The 18,964-nt window shown below is 39.1% G+C and overlaps 1 protein-coding gene across 1 annotated transcript in view; it reads right to left on the reverse strand.

Moving 5' to 3' along the window:
• Nucleotides 1-2,675: 2,675 nt before the first annotated feature.
• Nucleotides 2,676-18,964, reverse strand: part of LOC144051866 (uncharacterized) — a 58,357-nt gene continuing 42,068 nt past the window's right edge. The window contains exon 5 of the mRNA XM_077565417.1: nucleotides 2,676-2,803. The gene's annotated coding sequence lies outside the window, so the exon portion shown is untranslated. The remainder of the gene's footprint in view (nucleotides 2,804-18,964) is intronic.

An 18,964-nucleotide genomic window follows, 5' to 3' on the forward strand; every position in this document is an offset into this window, starting at 1 on the left:
TAATAAATTTGACTCCATGTGGCCCATGAGATAATGAGTTTGACATCCCTGGTCTATGTGTCTAGTACTTATCTATAGAGTTGACACTAAAGCTTTTTGAATCTTTTGAATGTTTTCAAACTCAAAACGCAAGGTTAAAACCATGTGTTCTTATATTACAAACGTGTTAAAATGAAAGCATTCATGGGAGTTATTTTCATTTCACCTTTTTGTTGTTCCCATGAGAGTGCCCTTGGGTCTCTTGAATTAAGCTATTTACTTTGTTATTCAAAAAGTCAAATTTGTATGCTTAACCTTCCATCCATTTTATATTCCACTTGTCCTCATAAGGAACCTGAAACCAATCCCAGCGGACTTTGGGCAACAAGTTAAAAATTTAATTTCAACATGCTTGTTCTTTTAACGTGGGAAGAAGCCCACATAACAACACACTTAAAACAAATCTATTCAACACTTCATTGTAGCATTGGAAGTTGTTCCTGGCAATAATGAATTCCTAGCAAGGTTATTATGGTTTGGGAATTTTCATTTTAGTTAGTTTTTATTTCGTTTTAAAAAAAAATGTTTTTGTTAGTTTTAATTTGTTTTGAGGGAGGTTCTGTTAGTTTTTATTAGTTTTAGTTGTTTTAAAAATGCTTAGTTTTAGTTTAGTTTCAGTTAGTTTGAGTATTAGTTTTCGTTTAAAAAATTGTGTATTACTTTTGCACAATATTTAATAAACACCATAACCGTTTCTCGCCAAATCTTACCTGAGGAGATGGGAAGTACTTGTACTTTGTTACTGTACTTAAGTAGTTTTTTCAAATATCTGTACTTTACTCGATTTTTTTTTTATTCTGGTGACTTTTTACTTTTACTTCTTACTTTTTTTTTTTCAAATGCAAATATCTGTTCTTTTTTTTTCTTACATTTTGAAAATGGGGTTGTTACTTTTGGTGTGCGTGACGACACAACATAAGACAGGCAAAGCTCACGCGCCGTGCACCGGAAACCAGATGAGTTGCTAGTCAACGATCACACGCATGTTGGTCAATATGGAGGAAAATGAGCTCCCGAACGCCACCAGTTTTAAAGCGTCTCACAGGGAATGGATAAGAAAATGGTGATCGTGTTCACTGGAAGACATAATAACATTTACAAAGCGTGTGAGATGTCACTTTCTCTGGGTACTCCGGTTTCCTCCCACATTCCAAAGACATGCATGGCAGGTTAATGGAACACTTCAAATTGTCCATAGGTGTGATTGTGAGTGTGGATGGTTGTTTGGTCGTCTCTGTGTGCCCTGCGATTGGCTGGCAACCAGTTCAGAGTTTACCCCGCCTACTGTCTGAAGCCAGTTGGGATAGGCTCCAGCGACCCTTGTGAGGACAAGCCGTTAAGGAAATGGATGTATGGCTGGATGGTTATGAAAAATATAATGGCAGCACTAGATATGCGGCTTGACATGTTGCTACAGATTTGTTCTGTGGATCAGTATTCTGGGTTTAGGGAAATATAGAATTAATTTAAAAAAATAATAACCTTTTTCTACTTTTTTCAAGTCAAGTTATGTAAGGGAGTGACTTCAATACTTTTAACAGAGTAGTTTTTTGCATTTTTTTTTACATAAAGACTGAACACTAGTACTTTTGACAACTCTGCCTGAAGAAGATTAAAATGTCCTGTCTTTATCTGTCTCTAATATTTGTTTATTACATCCCTTTTATGCATAAAAAAATAATCATCGTATATACATAAAATAAACTGTGATGATGAGCAGCGGCTGGTGTTTTTGTGTCACACAGTTAGTGACGTATAGCAGAGTTTGGCGTAGAGTTCGGCAAACTAGTGGCCCCCAAACAGCATCACCATAAAGCTAGAAACGGCCCTGATAAAAACCATGGTAAAATCAAAAAATAACTAATTTCTTACCTAGCGTTGCGTTTCAGCTGAGCTACCGAGTGAATGAAAAAACAGGCGAGCCAAAATTTGTCGCCTAGAAGAATTTTTTTTCTATTGGCTGCTGCGAAATGATGTCATTTCTGTGTGACACACTTCCAAACGTTCTTATTCCGGTTAAATAAATATACTTAAAATCACATTTAAAATCATCCCCAAAAGCTCATGCATTAAATTAATTACCAAAGACTAAAACAAACCAAATTTTCGCTGCAATTATAGTTGGTTTTAGTTAGTTTTGTAAACATAAAATGTATTTTCAGTTAGTTTTCGTTTTTTTAAAAGCATTTTTGTTTTGATTTTATTTCGTTAATGAAAAAGGTTTTTGAATTTTATTTTTTTCCGTTAGTTTTCGTTAACTTAAATAAAGTTACATTCTTCCTGATTACATAAGCAGTCATTTTAAGGTGTTATAGCCAACCTTAAATTTTCCAAGTCTGTAGTGGCGTGTAGCCTAACAGACTGACTAACGCCATGTTTGCCTAGAAACCGTTTGCAAGGTACTTTGTAGGATATTTCAATTTTGTAACATTTGTCAGCCAACTGAACAACAATTAATGCACGATGGTACATTTGCTGGGATCAGGATCTTCTACAATCATTTTATAACATCAGCTGTGGATATTGAGATGACTTAAGATATAGTTACATCCACTTTCATCTTATTTAAATTATTTTGATGAGCAGAATTCATAATCAGCGTAGATAACATTTTCAACGTTGGGTTTCTTTATATCAGCGGACTATATGCTTTTTCACAACATCTTCAGTACTTGCATTCACATGGACAACTGTGGGTAATTACATACCTCTCGTATGCCGGAATATGGCCCTCAGACTTCATCAGAGATATACCAGATGTTGTCTGTAATTTCAAAAAAGAAAGAAAAAAAGTATAAATTTACAATTAAAGAAAGATTAACTTAATTTGACACACATACATTTATTACATGCAGTCAGCTAACCTCAAGTACAACAGGCATGCTTCGTTTCTCCTAAATAAGTTCAAGAATGAATTGTGCCAGTGACCTTCTTACTGTGCAGTGCCAACCACTTTTCTGCCATGCTAAACCCAAAAAAACAACCAAAACATGAAGATCACATCATCAAATTCGGCCACTAAAGTCCCACTTCATAGTCAGCAAGTAATCATTCTTGAAGCAACGCAATCTATATTAGAGTGGAAAGAATGAGGGCAAAAGGAATGATGGAACAGGAGCAGATATATTTTTAACCATCATGAATTGCGCCTTACAGCTATCTATAACACAAAACAAATCATTTGAAGAATCAAAGGAATTATTGTAGAAAAATGGCAAAAACAAAACTAACACTGAGTTTTATTTCTGTCATGGAATAACGAAATGGATGTTAGGAGGGGTCTGCTTTCTGCAGTCCCTGTCCCTTTAAAGACAATGACCTGACCTGATCAGGGCAGCTTGGCTGCAGATGAGAAAGTAGTTATTTCAAGCCCCCACTGCTCATTTATTTGTGAATGTATTTTAAGAGACCTAAAGCAGTATACTGGATGTAAGACGGATCTAATGGAATCAAGGGACAGCATATGGGGGGTGGGGGGGAACAGGGGATCAGGGCTCTAAGCCAGGCAGATACACTCGGGTGGATAGCATATCTTTAATGCTACTGATGTTCAAGCAAACTGGCGCCCTGGCTTGCTGGCATGGTGCCTAGCGTTCTTCCACTGGCTGGGGGCTTGTATAGTTTGGATGACTGTTGCAAGAAACAGCGGGGGAGTCAAAGGTGGCAGGCAGACAGACAGTGGCCAGGGGCAAAAACACAAAAAGTAGAGAATAAATACTGACCAAGTCGATGGAACTTAAAAAATTCAAGATTTAATACCCACATTGGTAGTAAGCATACCAATAAATCCTGTTGAGAGCATTGCATCACAAATGTCCTAGCTTCTGTTCAGTTACTTCCCTGAACATGACCATTAAATTGTCACTCCCCATCGGGAAATGAGACCTCAAACCCCAGCAGGGCTTGTGATATAGCTTGCACAATCAAAGGCAGCCTCCGTCAGCACAGTGGCTTGCCTCATAGGGCGTGTCTGCAACTCAGGACTAAACAGTGTTTTCACTTTCACAAACTCTACAGACGTACTGACTTGCACATGTGATGCTCATTAAAATGTGCAGTTTTCCTCCAATTAAAGCAAAAGTGCTGCTCCACTGTGGAATAGCAGAAACAGTGGGTCTTTGTAGCAATATGTTGTCTGCTGTCTTGCAGAGATTCTGAAAATGTTGAATAATAAACTGTGGACTGGAAAGCTCCAGCCAGTCTATGTGAGAGCTCGCCAGCGGGCAAGCTTCTGGCTGCAGGTGCCGTTGACAGCTCGGTCCATCATGGTGGCCTTGCAACCCTGACAGAGATGCATTTATTGACACTTACTTTGGATGACAGTGATGACAGTGACACAGATTCCTGCTGTAAGGGTGCCGATGTTGCTGCATGTGCAACGGGCTCACATAATGGTTATTTTGAACCGGTGGCAGTGGTGCAAGCTCAGCTGCAAAAGTTGTCGGGATGGTAACATTAATTTGGTACTGATCCATTGAATAAATAGTTTCAACTCACCTATATACTCTCCATAAAAATGAAAGCACGAATGAGAATTAATGCGCACCGTTTTTGTTCCTCTGAGTTGCATAAGGCTTGTTTCTATCATGCAGTGTGATTTAGCTCAGTTTTGCATGGCAGAATTCTTGTTTTTACCTGCCAGATAAGATACATTTAACATTTAAACACAATTTCATTCCCACATTTATGAATAGCACCTTTTCAGAAAGTCTCTGACAAAACCATCAAATATGATAAAGCTTATCTAAAGAGGAAGTCAACCATAAACATTTCTTGGCAATAATATGTTATATGTGCCCTCACTAGTCCAAACATGACATTCTGATTAATAATACATTTGTGGAATATGAGTTCAAATCCAGCCATTTTTATCCATCACAGGGGGCGGCCATTTTGCCACTTGCTGTCGACTGAAGATGACATTAATGTTGCTCAGGGCTCAGGCAATGACCAATCACAGCTCACCTGTTTTCTGAAGCTGAGCTGTGATTGGTTGTTACCTCAGACCTGAGCAACTGTGACGTTGTTTTCACTCAACAGCAAGTGGCAAAATGGCCACCTTCTGATACTGATAAAAACGGCTGGATTTAGCTGCTTAACTCATATTCCACTAACGCAATATTAACCAGAATACCGTATTTAGACTAGTGGGGCTGCATAGAACATATTATTGTCAATCATTTTTGGGGGGTTGACTCCCCCTTTAAATGTTGAGCCACGGTGAGAGGAATGGAGTGAATTTACAAAACAAACTAAATTTTGATACAGCAGTACCTTTACATAACACATTAACAGTACACCTTTTTTTCTACTTAAAAAAAAAGCAATCAAAAGACCTTGGACTTGTTTTTCAACTCTTTCATGAAAGGAAGTTCACAACATGGAAGTCCGTCATCCCTATCAGTGTGGATGAGCTACTCCTGGGTTCCTTATCTCACATGGTTTCTCTGTGCCCCATTGTGTGTGTGTGTGTGTGTGTGTGTGTTGGAAGGTCTTTTTTTTTATTGTACTATGGATGTTTTAATTGCACTTTGAGTTGCATTTTAAATGCATAAAAAGTGCTATATAAATGAAAATTGATTGATTGATTGATTGATTGATTGATTGATTGATTGATTGATTGATTGATTGATTGATTGATTGATTGATTGATTGATTCATTCATTCATTCATTGATTGGTTGGTTGGTTGGTTGATTGATTGATTGACATAAATATTTTGTCCGCTAATTTATGCAAGCCTCTCTTGCTCCTCCTGCTCCATGTGTCCGAGTCATCGTTAATGGGTATTCAGCCAGTAAGCAAGCACCTTGGCTTTAGAATTAAACAAGCACTTAACACAACAGCTAGTTTCTCTCATTCCATTTCAAACATGGGACAGTAGTGCTCTCACTGACCACCTCAAATGTTTCCTACCAAGATAAAATGTACGCTAACTCCTAATACTATCAACAATGAGCTATGACTAAATGTACCACAACGAACAAATGGTACTGATAACGGCATTGGTATTGATCGTGTATGTGGGTTTACACATGTAGATACAAGTGTATACAGGAGTTTTAAGTGCGCTGAGATTCATTCAATTTAGAGCATCGCGCAAAAAAAAGGGCTAGAAACTGCTAAAGAAAATTGGTCGACTCACTGACCTCATGAGACACTAATTTAAGCAAGATTTGGTTGCATAGTCAGAGTTTGCATCTTTGTTTTGTTTCCTAAGGTGGGACTGTCACCCTCATTCTCCGAAGATGGACTGAGATGCCCTTTGGTCATGTCTAGTGCAACCATGATCTCAGGCATCACTTAGACCAAAGAGCCTTCAGATTGAGGTCACTTGCAAGAAATACGTTACTAAACAATAAATAAAGGTAACACTTAACAGAGATTGATAAAGAAATTATGACATGAGTGGCACTGAAAATATATATTTTTAGTAACCTAAGTTAACCAGACGGTTTGGTAATTGTTCTGCATATGAAAGCACTGCAAATACTCACTGGTATTTATAAAGCTGTAATAATTGTGTTGCCCCAAAATCTTGTTAATTTCTGCATAAAGGCAGTAATCACTTTTGTCTGGGTGGATTGAATGCATAATGCTTAATACTAAATCATATAAAAACACTGGTGTATTATAGGTAAGAGATGACAAAGGGGGGGAACAAGAATATGAGCTGCAAAGACATACCCCAAGACTGTGATATCTGCAACAATATCCAGAGAAAAGGTCATGAACATGAAAAAGAGTAAAGATGCGACATTGGAAAGGAAGGCCAAACTGCAATTTCCCCAAAAATACAATTTAAGAAAAGCTTGGAGTCAAATGAGACAAAAATTAACCTGTTACCAAAATTATGGAAAAGCTTGAGATAGATTGATAAATAGATGCTCTCGAACCTGCTGCCTTCGGGTTAACTTTCAGAGTCATAAAAAAGAGCAGTATGTTGAAAGGCTAGGTATGTATTTGTTGGTAAATGGATAATTTCCTGCAGCACTCCTGATAATTTGTCACTGCACGCTGAACCCGTTGTACATTGCAACCCAACCAGTTGGGGATGATGACCACTTCAAATCGAGTCTCAGTTCTGCCTCAAGTTTTTATTTTATTTTATTTTTTTATTTTAACTCTTTGACTGCCAGACGTTTTCAAAAACGGGTTGTCGCCAGTGCCAGCCGATTTAAGCATTTTGAGTGATCTTTCAAGGTCCACAGAAAATGTTGTGTTTGGACTAGTTTGTTTCTACCTTATTCCGTTCTTCAGTAATCAACAATAGAAAATGGTTACTTTCACCGAAATTCTCTCTTTTGAAACAAAAAACGGAGAAAAAGAGCTTTTTGTGAAACGATGTTATTTCATGCACTCTAGTGAATTGTACACTTCTTTTTGTCCATGAATGATGCCACAAACACCTAAATAGTGCTTTACTTCTGTAAAACGCTTTCACCAACAATGAAAAAGTGTTTTTTGATTGCAAAATACGTTTATTTCCATTCAACAGTGTAACAATTTGACAAAACAATTTCGCAAACTATTTACAAATGTGTGCAACTGTGGTACTACTTACAATTATGTGGATGTTTCAAATACAGTTTTTCCTTTTGTAACGCTCTCCTGCGTGCAAGGAGACGCCAGGACTCGCACAACAGTTTACTTTCACTTTCACATTGGTCCGTTTTGCGTGCAAACGTTACACTTTCTTGACGGCCTTTTTTTCTGGGAAATAAAAAGCAAGTAGCAGACTGTACACACTTCCTCCGATGAATATGCATTGGACTCGGGGCACTCTCCGTCGTCCGATCGAACGTCCGCCTGTGCGTGCTCGGTTGCGCTCCGCGTTACGACATAGCCGCCGCGTCAGCGGTTCCAATTTCGCCGTCAAGCTCGGATTCACCTTCATCAACATGGATATCAATGTACTATTTTAGCGTTGGTCGATGCCTTTCGTCTTGTAAGTGTAGAGCTGCTTGCAAACGCTCGCCATTGCCCGTTCCTTCCTCCATCTAGCTCCATCTAACGTCTTCTACTGCCGTGTCAATGCTTTCCAACCACGGAGTCACCATCATCTTCATCATCGATGATGATGATCGTCATCAACAATGTGCTTTTTTAGCGATGCTTTTGGTCTTTGAAAAAAACGGCTCTGGCGTTAGCTCCTCGCGACCGGCCGCCATTTTTCCTTTGTTTTCCATTCTGATCTCCTGCTCAACGCTCTAGCTCCGCCTCTACTGACGCCCACCCGATCTTGTCAAAAGAGAGTCATCGCTGCCCTCTAGGGGCCAAAAATAGTCATTAGGCTCAAAAAACCTGCTTAAAACTTTCAGGAGAGCTCCGCAAGCCTTCCCAGCACCCGTTTCAAAAAAAAAAAAATAAAATAAATGGGAGGACGTCTTTTAACGTCTTTGGCGCTCCTCCGTAGGTTTTTGCAGAACGTCATTTAACGTCTTTGGCAGTAAAAGAGTTAAAGAACATTTTTCCTTAACTCTTTGAGAAATGTGATTGTTTTTGGTTCAGTTGGTGCCTTTGTATGAGTGTGCTCCTGGACCTGCTCTATGGATGTGAAGTGTCATGTGATATTAGTGTAAATATGTTGTTAATTGGCAGGCAAATTCTAAGCAAATTCTGCTTGTATCGGTGTGTAACTTTTGAAAGTGAACCTCAAGGACATATCCCTCTTTTTCAGACCATTCAAGAAATTTCTTAATGCGTAACTGCAATTACTCCGTTTTCTCAGTGGCTATAATTAACTCCCCCCTCTTTTCACTGCACTTTAAGAGTAAATGTTTATTTGGTGTTGTGTTTAAAAAGTCTACCCTTATAGGGTGAAAACAATAATCCATTAGTGCAGGGGTGCTCAAGTTTGATCCTCGAGAGCCCCTGTCCAGCCTATTTTCCATGTTTCTCTCCACTAACACACCTGATTCACGCTCAGGATCGTTATCAGGCTTTGGCAAAGCTTGCTGATTAGCTGATCATTAGACTGCAGGAGGGAAAAATGGAAAACGGGCTTGAGCACCCCTGCATTAGTGTGTTTAAAATGAAATATGTCCATTTTGTAGCATGGAGGGAAGCTGCACTTTGGCAGACAACACCCTGGAATGGTCACCAGTCACACAAATATTCACACCTACTGACACAGTGAGTTTTCACAGACACAAAACAAACTCACAAAGGAAGGGCCAAACCGAGATTTTAAATCAGGAATGCTGTAACTTATTGTGGTCAATTTCTAAATATCATCTTTTATCTATGCCTGTTGTTTTAGCTCTTTCAAGTGAGTATAATGCTGATTATCTACCATACACCTCAAAAGAGTTTAATAAACGGGCCTGACTGTTGTTGCTGAAATCAGCTTATGCATTAAGATGCGCCGGGCCTGTTGCCTGGTCAGTTGGGACTTTTGAGTGGCCTCAGAGCGTTGGGAGTGTCCCAGCCCAGCCCAGATGGCCTTCCAATACAGTCAAGAGGCTCAATGCTTTTCTTTTCACTCTCACGAACCAGATGGAGAAAGAGTATTGTCGAGCTTAGAAAGAAGGGATGTCTCAAATTTCCAAAATGTCGACGGAATTACTACATTTTTTTGTTGTAATCTTTTCAGCTTTCCTTTCCCCCTTTTTTCTGATACAGAAAGACCCCTCCGAGCATGCACTGCAAGCCCCCCAGAGAAATGCTACAAAACCAGGCTGTTTCGCAAAAAGATAGAAAAAGAGAAGAGAAAGGAGAGCGAAAAACACATTAAAGCTATGCAAATGAAACTGTCTGGGCGAGAAGCATTAAGCAGTGTTTGTCGGAGAGCTGCCTCTATTTTTAGTGTTTGCATGCATGCGCATGTGTGCGTCAGTCTTTCCCTGGTGAGGTGTGTGATGACTTCCTTAAGTCCAGGCTTTCATGTTCAAGCGAGACAGTCTGAGTGCGGAGATATGTCGGCAGGAATATTCTATCTAATTGAAACGCTTCACAAATGAAGCTGTCAAACAGGAACTTCAAACAGAATACACAACAGTGGTGTAGACAACTTTTTTATTATTTCTTTTTACAGTACAAGTGATTACAGTTTGGTTTTGGGACCATCACAGCTGTACAGTCTGTTGCCAATCTTGGTCAAGACTTTTTACGTATTCATCATTTTGAGATTAACCACACAACCAAGGCCAATGTCATCTAATGGGCCTTGGCATGACATGATTTGTTTTCTGACGGCCATGTTGGAGCTAATTTTCTCTTAAATTATTGTAACATTCAGAGCAGATAAGTGTTCCTTGTGTGTGTGTGTGTGTGTGTGTGTGTGTGTGCGTGTGTGTGTGTGTGTGTGTGTGTGTGTGTGTGTGTGTGTGTGCGTGCGTGCGTGCGTGCGTGCGTGTGTGTGTGTGTGTGTGTGTGTGTGTGTGTGTGTGTGTGCGTGTGTGTGTGCGTGTGTGTGTGTGCGTGTGTGCGCGCGCGCATGCATGTGTGTGTGTGTCCCAGAAGAGGACACTAGTGGTGAAGGAAAGTGTCATTGCATTTTTTTCAGGTACAGATGTTAACATAAAAGGGGGAAAAAAGTGTGGCTATCAAAAACTGTACAAAATGGATACAGGGGAAACTAATTATTACCATAACTTGTTTGCTATGGGCATGAATGCTAGTTTGTACTGTGCAATCATGCTATTAACAAAACAAATATGTATACTGTATACTATTTATACTGTATGTTTGAGGTTAACTAGTTTAATTAGGGATAGGTGAGTACCGATACCGGGTATCGGTATCTGTGCTAATACAGTTTAATTTTAAGGTATCGGTACTCGTGACGGGGGTCGATATCAATATCAGGAACTAAAAATTTGAAGAATACAACTTAGGTTCATGCCTTTTTAAGCAAAATGTGATATTGGGATATAGAGGTCTTTCTTAAAAATGAAAAAAAGCCTGTCATTGTTTTTGGGGGAATTTTATGTACTAGTGGTATCAGTGTTTGGTAACGGTATTGTGACTACTCAAGAGTGGAGTACTTGTATTGGTCTAGAAAAAAAAGTGGTATCAAATATCCCTAAATTTAATATTGCATAAATATACAGACCAGCCACAAAATATTGAACTCATTGTGCAATACAATAATGCCTAACACAAAAGCTGTTCAATATTAACTCATTTGCTCCCAAAAACGTATAAATGCGTTCTTTTAAAAAGGTTTTAAATGTCCCAAAGACATATTTATTCGTTTTTAATTTTTTTATGCTAGTTATGCAGCCTCTAAGCAGGTGGCAGTAGAGCAAAAGAGATCAACCAGGGTCATGTTAAAAAAAAAACTAAATTACTCAGAATTCTAAATAGATTTGTGAATAACGATGAAACTTATATATTATACATAGCTATAGTCTAAAGCTAATGGAAGAAGATAGAAATATACTTTTTTTCCCCAGATGAAATAAGAGACTCTAATCTTTCTTTTGCTAGGTTACATTTTTTTTTATAGCAATAGAACACAATATTGTGTGGGCCTTGCATAATAGGTCAAAATCCAGTAAAACAGCCGGGAGTGAAGGGGGTTGCTTCAGTGAAAATAGCTGGGAGTGAATGAGTTAAACACTGTATTGGGCCTTGATGGAGATATAATTGATCACTTTGAGTTGTATACATTGTATTATTTTATATACATGTTGCAGCAAAAAAAACATAATTACTAAAATTGCTTTTGATATATATGCTACTCAGAACATTGGTCCCAATGCATTTGAATAAATTGTATTTCCATAGTAGAACTCCTCCCATTAAATACAATATTGTAAACACATCAGATATTTGCAAAACAGCCCTGCATAACTGTTTTTGAAAATTTCAGTGGGGCTGGGTTAGGAAAATGTGTGGAAGGGGAACTCATGAAATAATATGCCAGTGTCTTCCTGAAAACCTTGATCATAAAGTCTAATCCTTTGAGTGTGTGCGTGTGCGCAGGGCACTTTTTGTTTGGACAAGGAGAGGTGAGCCCTGAGAACAGCAGGCTACTGAGTGCCTGCTAGAGCAAGATATGCTACGGATAACATATGGCAGTGGGAACTGGATACAACACAAACATATTACACAGTGATGGCATTACATAAATTGAAATAACTGCATGTGTTTGTAGATTCTGTTTTGATGTGTAAGTGTAGCTACAAAATGTTTCCAGTACAATATATGCTTTGAGTATTAAATAGCTATTCCATTGTGCGTATAAAAAAAGAAGAAAAAAAAACTGAATTCTGCATAAAATACCGCTGCCTGGTTTTAAGCCTTTTACTATGTATATGTATGGATGATATGAGGAAAAAACATTTGCAACTGGAACATTTTGACATAAATAATCCCTTAGTTTTAATGTCAATTCGTGAGCTGTATATTGTGCTTCAAATCAAACAGAATGACAAACAACATTGCCTTTGGAAAGTATTCACAATAAAACAAGAGTTTTAAAATGCACATATTTATGCTCTTGACCAACTCAACAAGTGCTACACCATTCTTCACATGGTGGAATCACATGAAAATGTTGCCTTCATGGCAGTACGAGCTACGCAATATAGCATTAGCGGCAATTTAACTGTATTTCTTCACAATGTGTTTTGGGTTGAGTATGCACCGAAACCTGTCTCCAATCTACCGACACACAGAGAGAATTACAAAAAAAACCTTTAAGTTTGGATTCTGTTAATAGGTTAGTTGGCTGACCGGTGACACTCACCAATGTGCACCGACTCCCCAATGACCATAAACTGAAAAATGTTTCCTTCGAATCAACTTTTTTTTAACAAGTAGGCTGATCAATTAGCTGTCAGTAATTATTGGCAAAAAGTATCGGACCAGCAGACATTTTTCAACCTGAGCAAGGAGCTTTTCTACTTCAAACGTGCTGCCGACGGCTTGGAGTTTTGTTTATTTATTTATTTATTTACAGCACATGGCTTCCACTATTACAACAAATATAGTCATCCTAAGAGCACAACAGTGTGTTACATATAAATGATTTAATAATCAGCCAGATAAGCCTGTCTGATTTTCAAGTTTTTTTTTAATGGGCATCCAAACATGCATTAATAAGTACAGTATTCTGATTAAATTAGTTGTATTTAATTCATTTCATCCAGAATGAAATACACATGCTCTGCCTCAAAGTACAGTTAGACCGAGCCGTGCGCTATTGTAAGCTATTTACATACTTTAAGTGTCGATTCACATGTCTGAGGAAGCCTCCATGCTCCATGATTTACAGCCAGCCTCAGACTTCATTGAGTCACGCGTCCATCTTAAGCAAGGTGACTTATGTGTGAACATGCAAATACGCTTTGTTCACATTAGGCATTACCTGTTGCGCCAGAATGTGTTATTTAAATGTTTTTGTGACGTTAGGTTAGTGAAAGTTTCCATATACTGTATTGATCACTACAGCAGCGGCGATTAAGTACCAGAAATGGTGGCTTTCTGAAGAAGAGCATGATAAATGAAGTGCACAAACACGCACACACACGTGTAAGCAGAGAGGAATTGTAGTCTAAAAAAATAGAGGAAAGGAGAAAACCCCACCGATGTGCCTCAATGAATCAAATAGATTGATGTATTTGTTTATTTTTACATTTTTCTCAGTGGTGTTCTGACATGGTGGTGACATGGAGAGCCGTACATTTACCTTAGCTGGAATCAGAGGATAATACCTTCACCATATGACCTGTTAATAGATCATTCCAAGTTCACTGCTGCAGGTGCAATTTTTAATTTTCACTTTCAGTTTTGTCACATTTTGACACTTTGCGAGCTGTAGGAGCCTAGATTGCATGAAAATGGTGTACTGTATTCCATGTTCACTGTGAGAGGAAAGTGTACAATAAAAATCAGCTCTGATGTACACTGTCTCGCAATAATAGGACAAATAAAATGTTCTTTATTTTTTGTGTGTGTGTATGTTCTCTACCCCCTCCTGATAAAATTGTTTTAGATTCATGTTTTGTTTCATTCAACTACTGATTTTCATGTTGGCAAAAATGAAAGTACATCTTATTTTAGTTTGTATTGTTGTTTTGAGTGAAAAGGACATTTGGTTTGGAATTCCTACTACAGTATTAATGCATGTAGCCTGACCAACCCCAATAAATATGACCTTTGACTTTTTGAATACAGTCTCCATGGCACTTTAAGATTTGTATCTAAATAACCCCGCTCTAGGTTCACAACATCATTTCCAGAGGAAAGGCAAGGGAGGTCTGACAACATAAAACTGAGGGCTCTACTTTGGTAGACAGTGCACGTGTACTCAGCGTAAAAACTGGCACATGGACTGTGTTTGGGAATTTGGTAGACCGAGCTGCGCCATACTGGGCGGACCAAGGAGGGCATTTTCTTTTACATGCACCTGATAATTTGGTGCCTGAAAGTAGACTAGACTTTAGACCAGCTTGGAGCGGGGTCTAAGTTACAGCAAGGATGGTGTAATACAAGTTTGGTGAATTTGATCAATTTGATATGTGTGGTGGATGTCATCGTATTTCATTCATAACTATGATAACAGCACATATCAAACATTGAATCATTATAGAAATAATTTCATTGACCCCATCATTATTATCATTATTAAAACACCACCATGGGCTGCAGCATGCAGGGAGCAGAGGAGGGTAGAGAAGCCAAAAATAAGTAGCGTTACATCAAAATAATATTACTCAAGTCCAAAGTATTCATCAAAAAAAATCACTCAAGTACAAGTAAAAAAAGTATTTGCTGAAAAGAATACTCAAGTACTGAGTAACTGCTTGAACATGAAGTCTGATTTGTTTGTTTTTAACAATGTCATCAGATAAACAAAAACATTAAATTATGTGCAAATGCTGGCATCTTTAAATTATAAAATAAAATAATAAACTTTTTTAGCTCAAACAGTGCAAGCAGACACGTTAGCCCAAGCATGCACAATCCATTCACAAATTGTGCCGTAATTGCTCGGCGCTGCCTCCCAGTCTCAACGACCATAAGTGGCAGTTTCTGAAAGCAAAAGCACCAAAACGTCATCTTTCAGTTGACTCTTTTGGGTTCTCATCATGCCTGCCAGTCTTCAACCAGGGCCGCATTTACTGTATATAAGCAATGTGTCCGCGGAAATGCTCCCACATAGTCAGTCAAGCGCTTACGTGAAAATACGGTAAATCTAATGTATGAACGGGGCGGCGGGTAACGACTTGAGTGTAGCCCAATATAGCGGAGTAAGAGTAGCGTTTCTTCTTCACACATCTACTCAAGTAAAAGTAAAAACTATTGTGTGGTAAAACTATTCTTAGAAGTGCTATTTTTTCTCAAAAAGTTACTTAAGTAAATGTAACTCGTTACTACCAACTTCTGGCGGAGGTCAACTATGGACACAAATGATTGCGGAGGAAGGCGGTCTATAAGTGCCCACTTGACAGCGATGATCTGTGATTGCATTGCTCAACTTGACGTCTACTTGCAGTCCCTTATGAAAGTAGTACTTGACCTTCTGCATGGACTGTATGATTATGCTTCTGCTTCCACAATGTCAAAGACTGTGCCTTTAGCGTGCGAATGGAATGAGTGAAGCCGCTTTCATTGGACAAGTAAACTGGCTATGTTCACTCCCACAGTGGCGCAAATGCCCCTTTCTAAATGCGCCTGTCTACAAAAATACTAAAGGAAAGAAAAATTCACTCATGTACAGTTAGACTGCGTTTTGCACTAGACTTGCACGCGGTGAAAAGTCTAAGGGGCTTGGGCAAAAGCTACACTCCACTGGGACATGATTGTAATAAGGTGAATGTGAACTTGTGATCAACACAGAGGAAATGTGTGGGAAGCTGAAACCACACATGAACATGCTGAAAATGCAGTACATGAGATGGCGGAGGATGGAAGTGATACAGGGTCCGTCATACCAAAGGATTCTTTGTTCGAATGCTGCAGATGCGCACGCGCGCTTACACACACACACACACACACACACGTGCACTTATTTGTAATTGTGAGGACATCCATAGACATAATGTATTTCCTAGCCCCTTTCCCTAACCCCAACCATCAAAAATGATTGCCTACCCCCGGTCCTTACCCTAACCTCAACCATAACACAATTCAAACCTAAACTCTAAAACCAAGTCTTGACCCTTAAAAAGAGGTCTTGAGTTGTGAGGACCGGCCAAAATGTCCTCACTTCACAAAAATGTCCTCAATCTGTTGGTTGTATGTATTTTGGTCCTCACAATGTAGTATGTAAAAGTACACACACACACGCACGCACGCACACACACACACACACACACACACACACACACACACACACACACACACACACACGCACACACAGACACACACACACACGCACACACACACACACACACATTGAGTGTAAATCACAGCAAACACAGCAGAAAGTCGCTGCAGGAAATCTGCATCAGAGTTGTTTCAGTGTAGCTGAGCTCCATCTCATCCGATAAATCACACCTTCATCTTCAACTTAACACGGTTTTATTCTTTTTACACTTTTTTACACTTGTGTGACTGAATGTACAGTTAATCAAGATTTTATTATGGTAACAGCAGTTTGAACCATGAAACGGTTTCTATTTTTCTTACTTCCAAGAATAAAAAATGTTCTAAATCCAAACTAATCGAGGTTCACCCAGTGTCGTGAAATGGATTTGGCTCGATTTCAGAGGTTTCAAAGAAATGAAAGAACTTTTAAAGTGCATGCCTCCTGAGTTAAAACCACAACACAGGCAGCGCTAGTTCAAGGCAAACGTCCAACTTTTGCAAACAACCAACTAAAAAGTTGGATGGAACTTCAGAAGTGATTTATGGCCTAGTACAAAAAATAATGTCACTCAATAAAATGCAGACAAGCTTGAGGGGAAGAAAGCCAGACACTGTATGCATTTGTTTTTCTTTGTCTGTCTGCAATATGTGATACACGTCCATAAAGTTTCACGGCTATTAGCTATGTCCATGTGCATATTTATACTAACAAACTTTTAAATCCAAATGTATATACAGATCTTCAGTAACTACAATTGAACTATTTCTACAAATAAATCCATCCATCCATCCATCCATCCATTTTCTTGACCGCTTTTCCTCACAAGGGTCACGGGGGGTGCTGGAGCCTATCCCAGCTGGCTTCGGGCAGTAGGCGGGGTACACCCTGAACTGGTTGCCAGCCAATCGCAGGGCACACAGAGACAAACAACCATACTCACAATCACACCTATGGACAATTTGGAGTGTTCAATTAACCTGCCATGCATGTCTTTGGAATGTGGGAGGAAACCGGAGTACCCGGTGAAAACCCACGCAAGCACGGGGAGAACATGCAAACTCCACCCAGGAAGGCCGAAGCCTGGACTCGATCTCATGTCCTCTGCACTGGGAGGCGGACGTGCTAACCAGTCAGCCACCGTGCTGCCCCTACAAATAAATAAATAAATAAATAAATAAATATTACCGTACAGTGGAACTTTCATTGTCCACCATCTGGACAAATATGTCTCAAAAGTTAAATCAAAGTTCTGCCAAACCATCCTCATGTGTGACGCCAGAAATACATCCTTAGCACAGATCAGTGTTCCTCTCGATTAAAACTCAGAAATGGATGGATGGATGGATGGATGGATGGATGGGTGGATGGATGGAAGGATGGATAGAAGGATGTATGTATGTATGTATGGATGGATAGATAGATAGATGGATGGATATCCATCCATCCATCTTATGGTCGTTTAGACTGAGAGGCAGATGGATGGATGGATGGATGGATGGATGGATGAATCCTTCGACTGTTTCAAACAGCGGCTAAAAACTATTGCCAAGCATCTCTCTGGGCCTATTTTTTTTTGCCATGTCCAATTTTTAATGTCTTTATCAATGGATGTATATATATTTTATTGTCACTCAATTTCTCTATTACCTACATATTTTTCAACTTTATCCTGTCTCAACTGAAGGTAAGAGCACTGTTGGTCGAGGCTCAAAGCTTGTCAAACTTGCCAATCCATTCAGTTCTACAAGTCCTGCAACCTTCTTTAGTTAAAGTTACGTTAAACAGTGCTTTTGAACGTCCACGTGTGTATAGCGCACGTGTGCTCACTTCTTTGTGGTCTCAGCAAGTTCTTTAGAAATTTAAAATGCAAATGATTCGAGGTGAATCAGAGTGTTCGTCATGATTTCTAGACTCGATGCCCAACTGGAAATACTAGAGATGCACGATAATATCAATAATTAATAATAATAAGTTGGTCCATCTGTTGTGGTTGCTGCTCAAGTTGTGCCCAACTCCTCAACCCCTCCCCTCTCCTGTGGTAGTGTTGCATATTTGTGACATCATAATGCACGGGATCTTGTGTTCACAGAAGATGCATCATGGCGGCAACATGGCAGTCGCCAGTGTGGGCTTTCTTTACTGTCCTGGTATGGAAAATAATTGGATTTCATCATTTTTATTTAACACGTATTAACATAAATATATACTGTAGTGTGGACACCTGTATTTGCTTTAACAATGGGCTTTTCACTTCTTGTACATAAAGCAATATCGAAGTGACCATGACCGATAAACCCGCTCGGAACAGACTGCTTGCTTTCCTGTCTAGCTGACCCTCCCTTTCTCCTCCCAAACCCTAACCAGGCTGCATAAAAATCTTCCAATGGTGCTTTACTGTGCACACTCTCACAGATCACTTCTTGTAGACTTAGGTATATTTCAACAAGTCATATAAAGAAACCCAAAAGACAAATTGTTTTCCAGACTGTTTTATTCATCTCGCCTAAATACTGAAAACACCCTCGCAGTTTTTTGTTGCATTTTTAAAACGTGACTGTTTTGTTTTGCCAAACTCAAAATGAGTTGCTGGTTGTCTTTGAAGCAGAGGTATCAATAAAATTCAGCTTCATGGTGCTTTACACAATGTTTCAATGTTCGTATT

The sequence above is a fragment of the Vanacampus margaritifer genome, chromosome 5, assembly GCF_051991255.1.
Source record: "Vanacampus margaritifer isolate UIUO_Vmar chromosome 5, RoL_Vmar_1.0, whole genome shotgun sequence".
Classification (NCBI taxonomy): Eukaryota; Metazoa; Chordata; class Actinopteri; order Syngnathiformes; family Syngnathidae; genus Vanacampus; species Vanacampus margaritifer.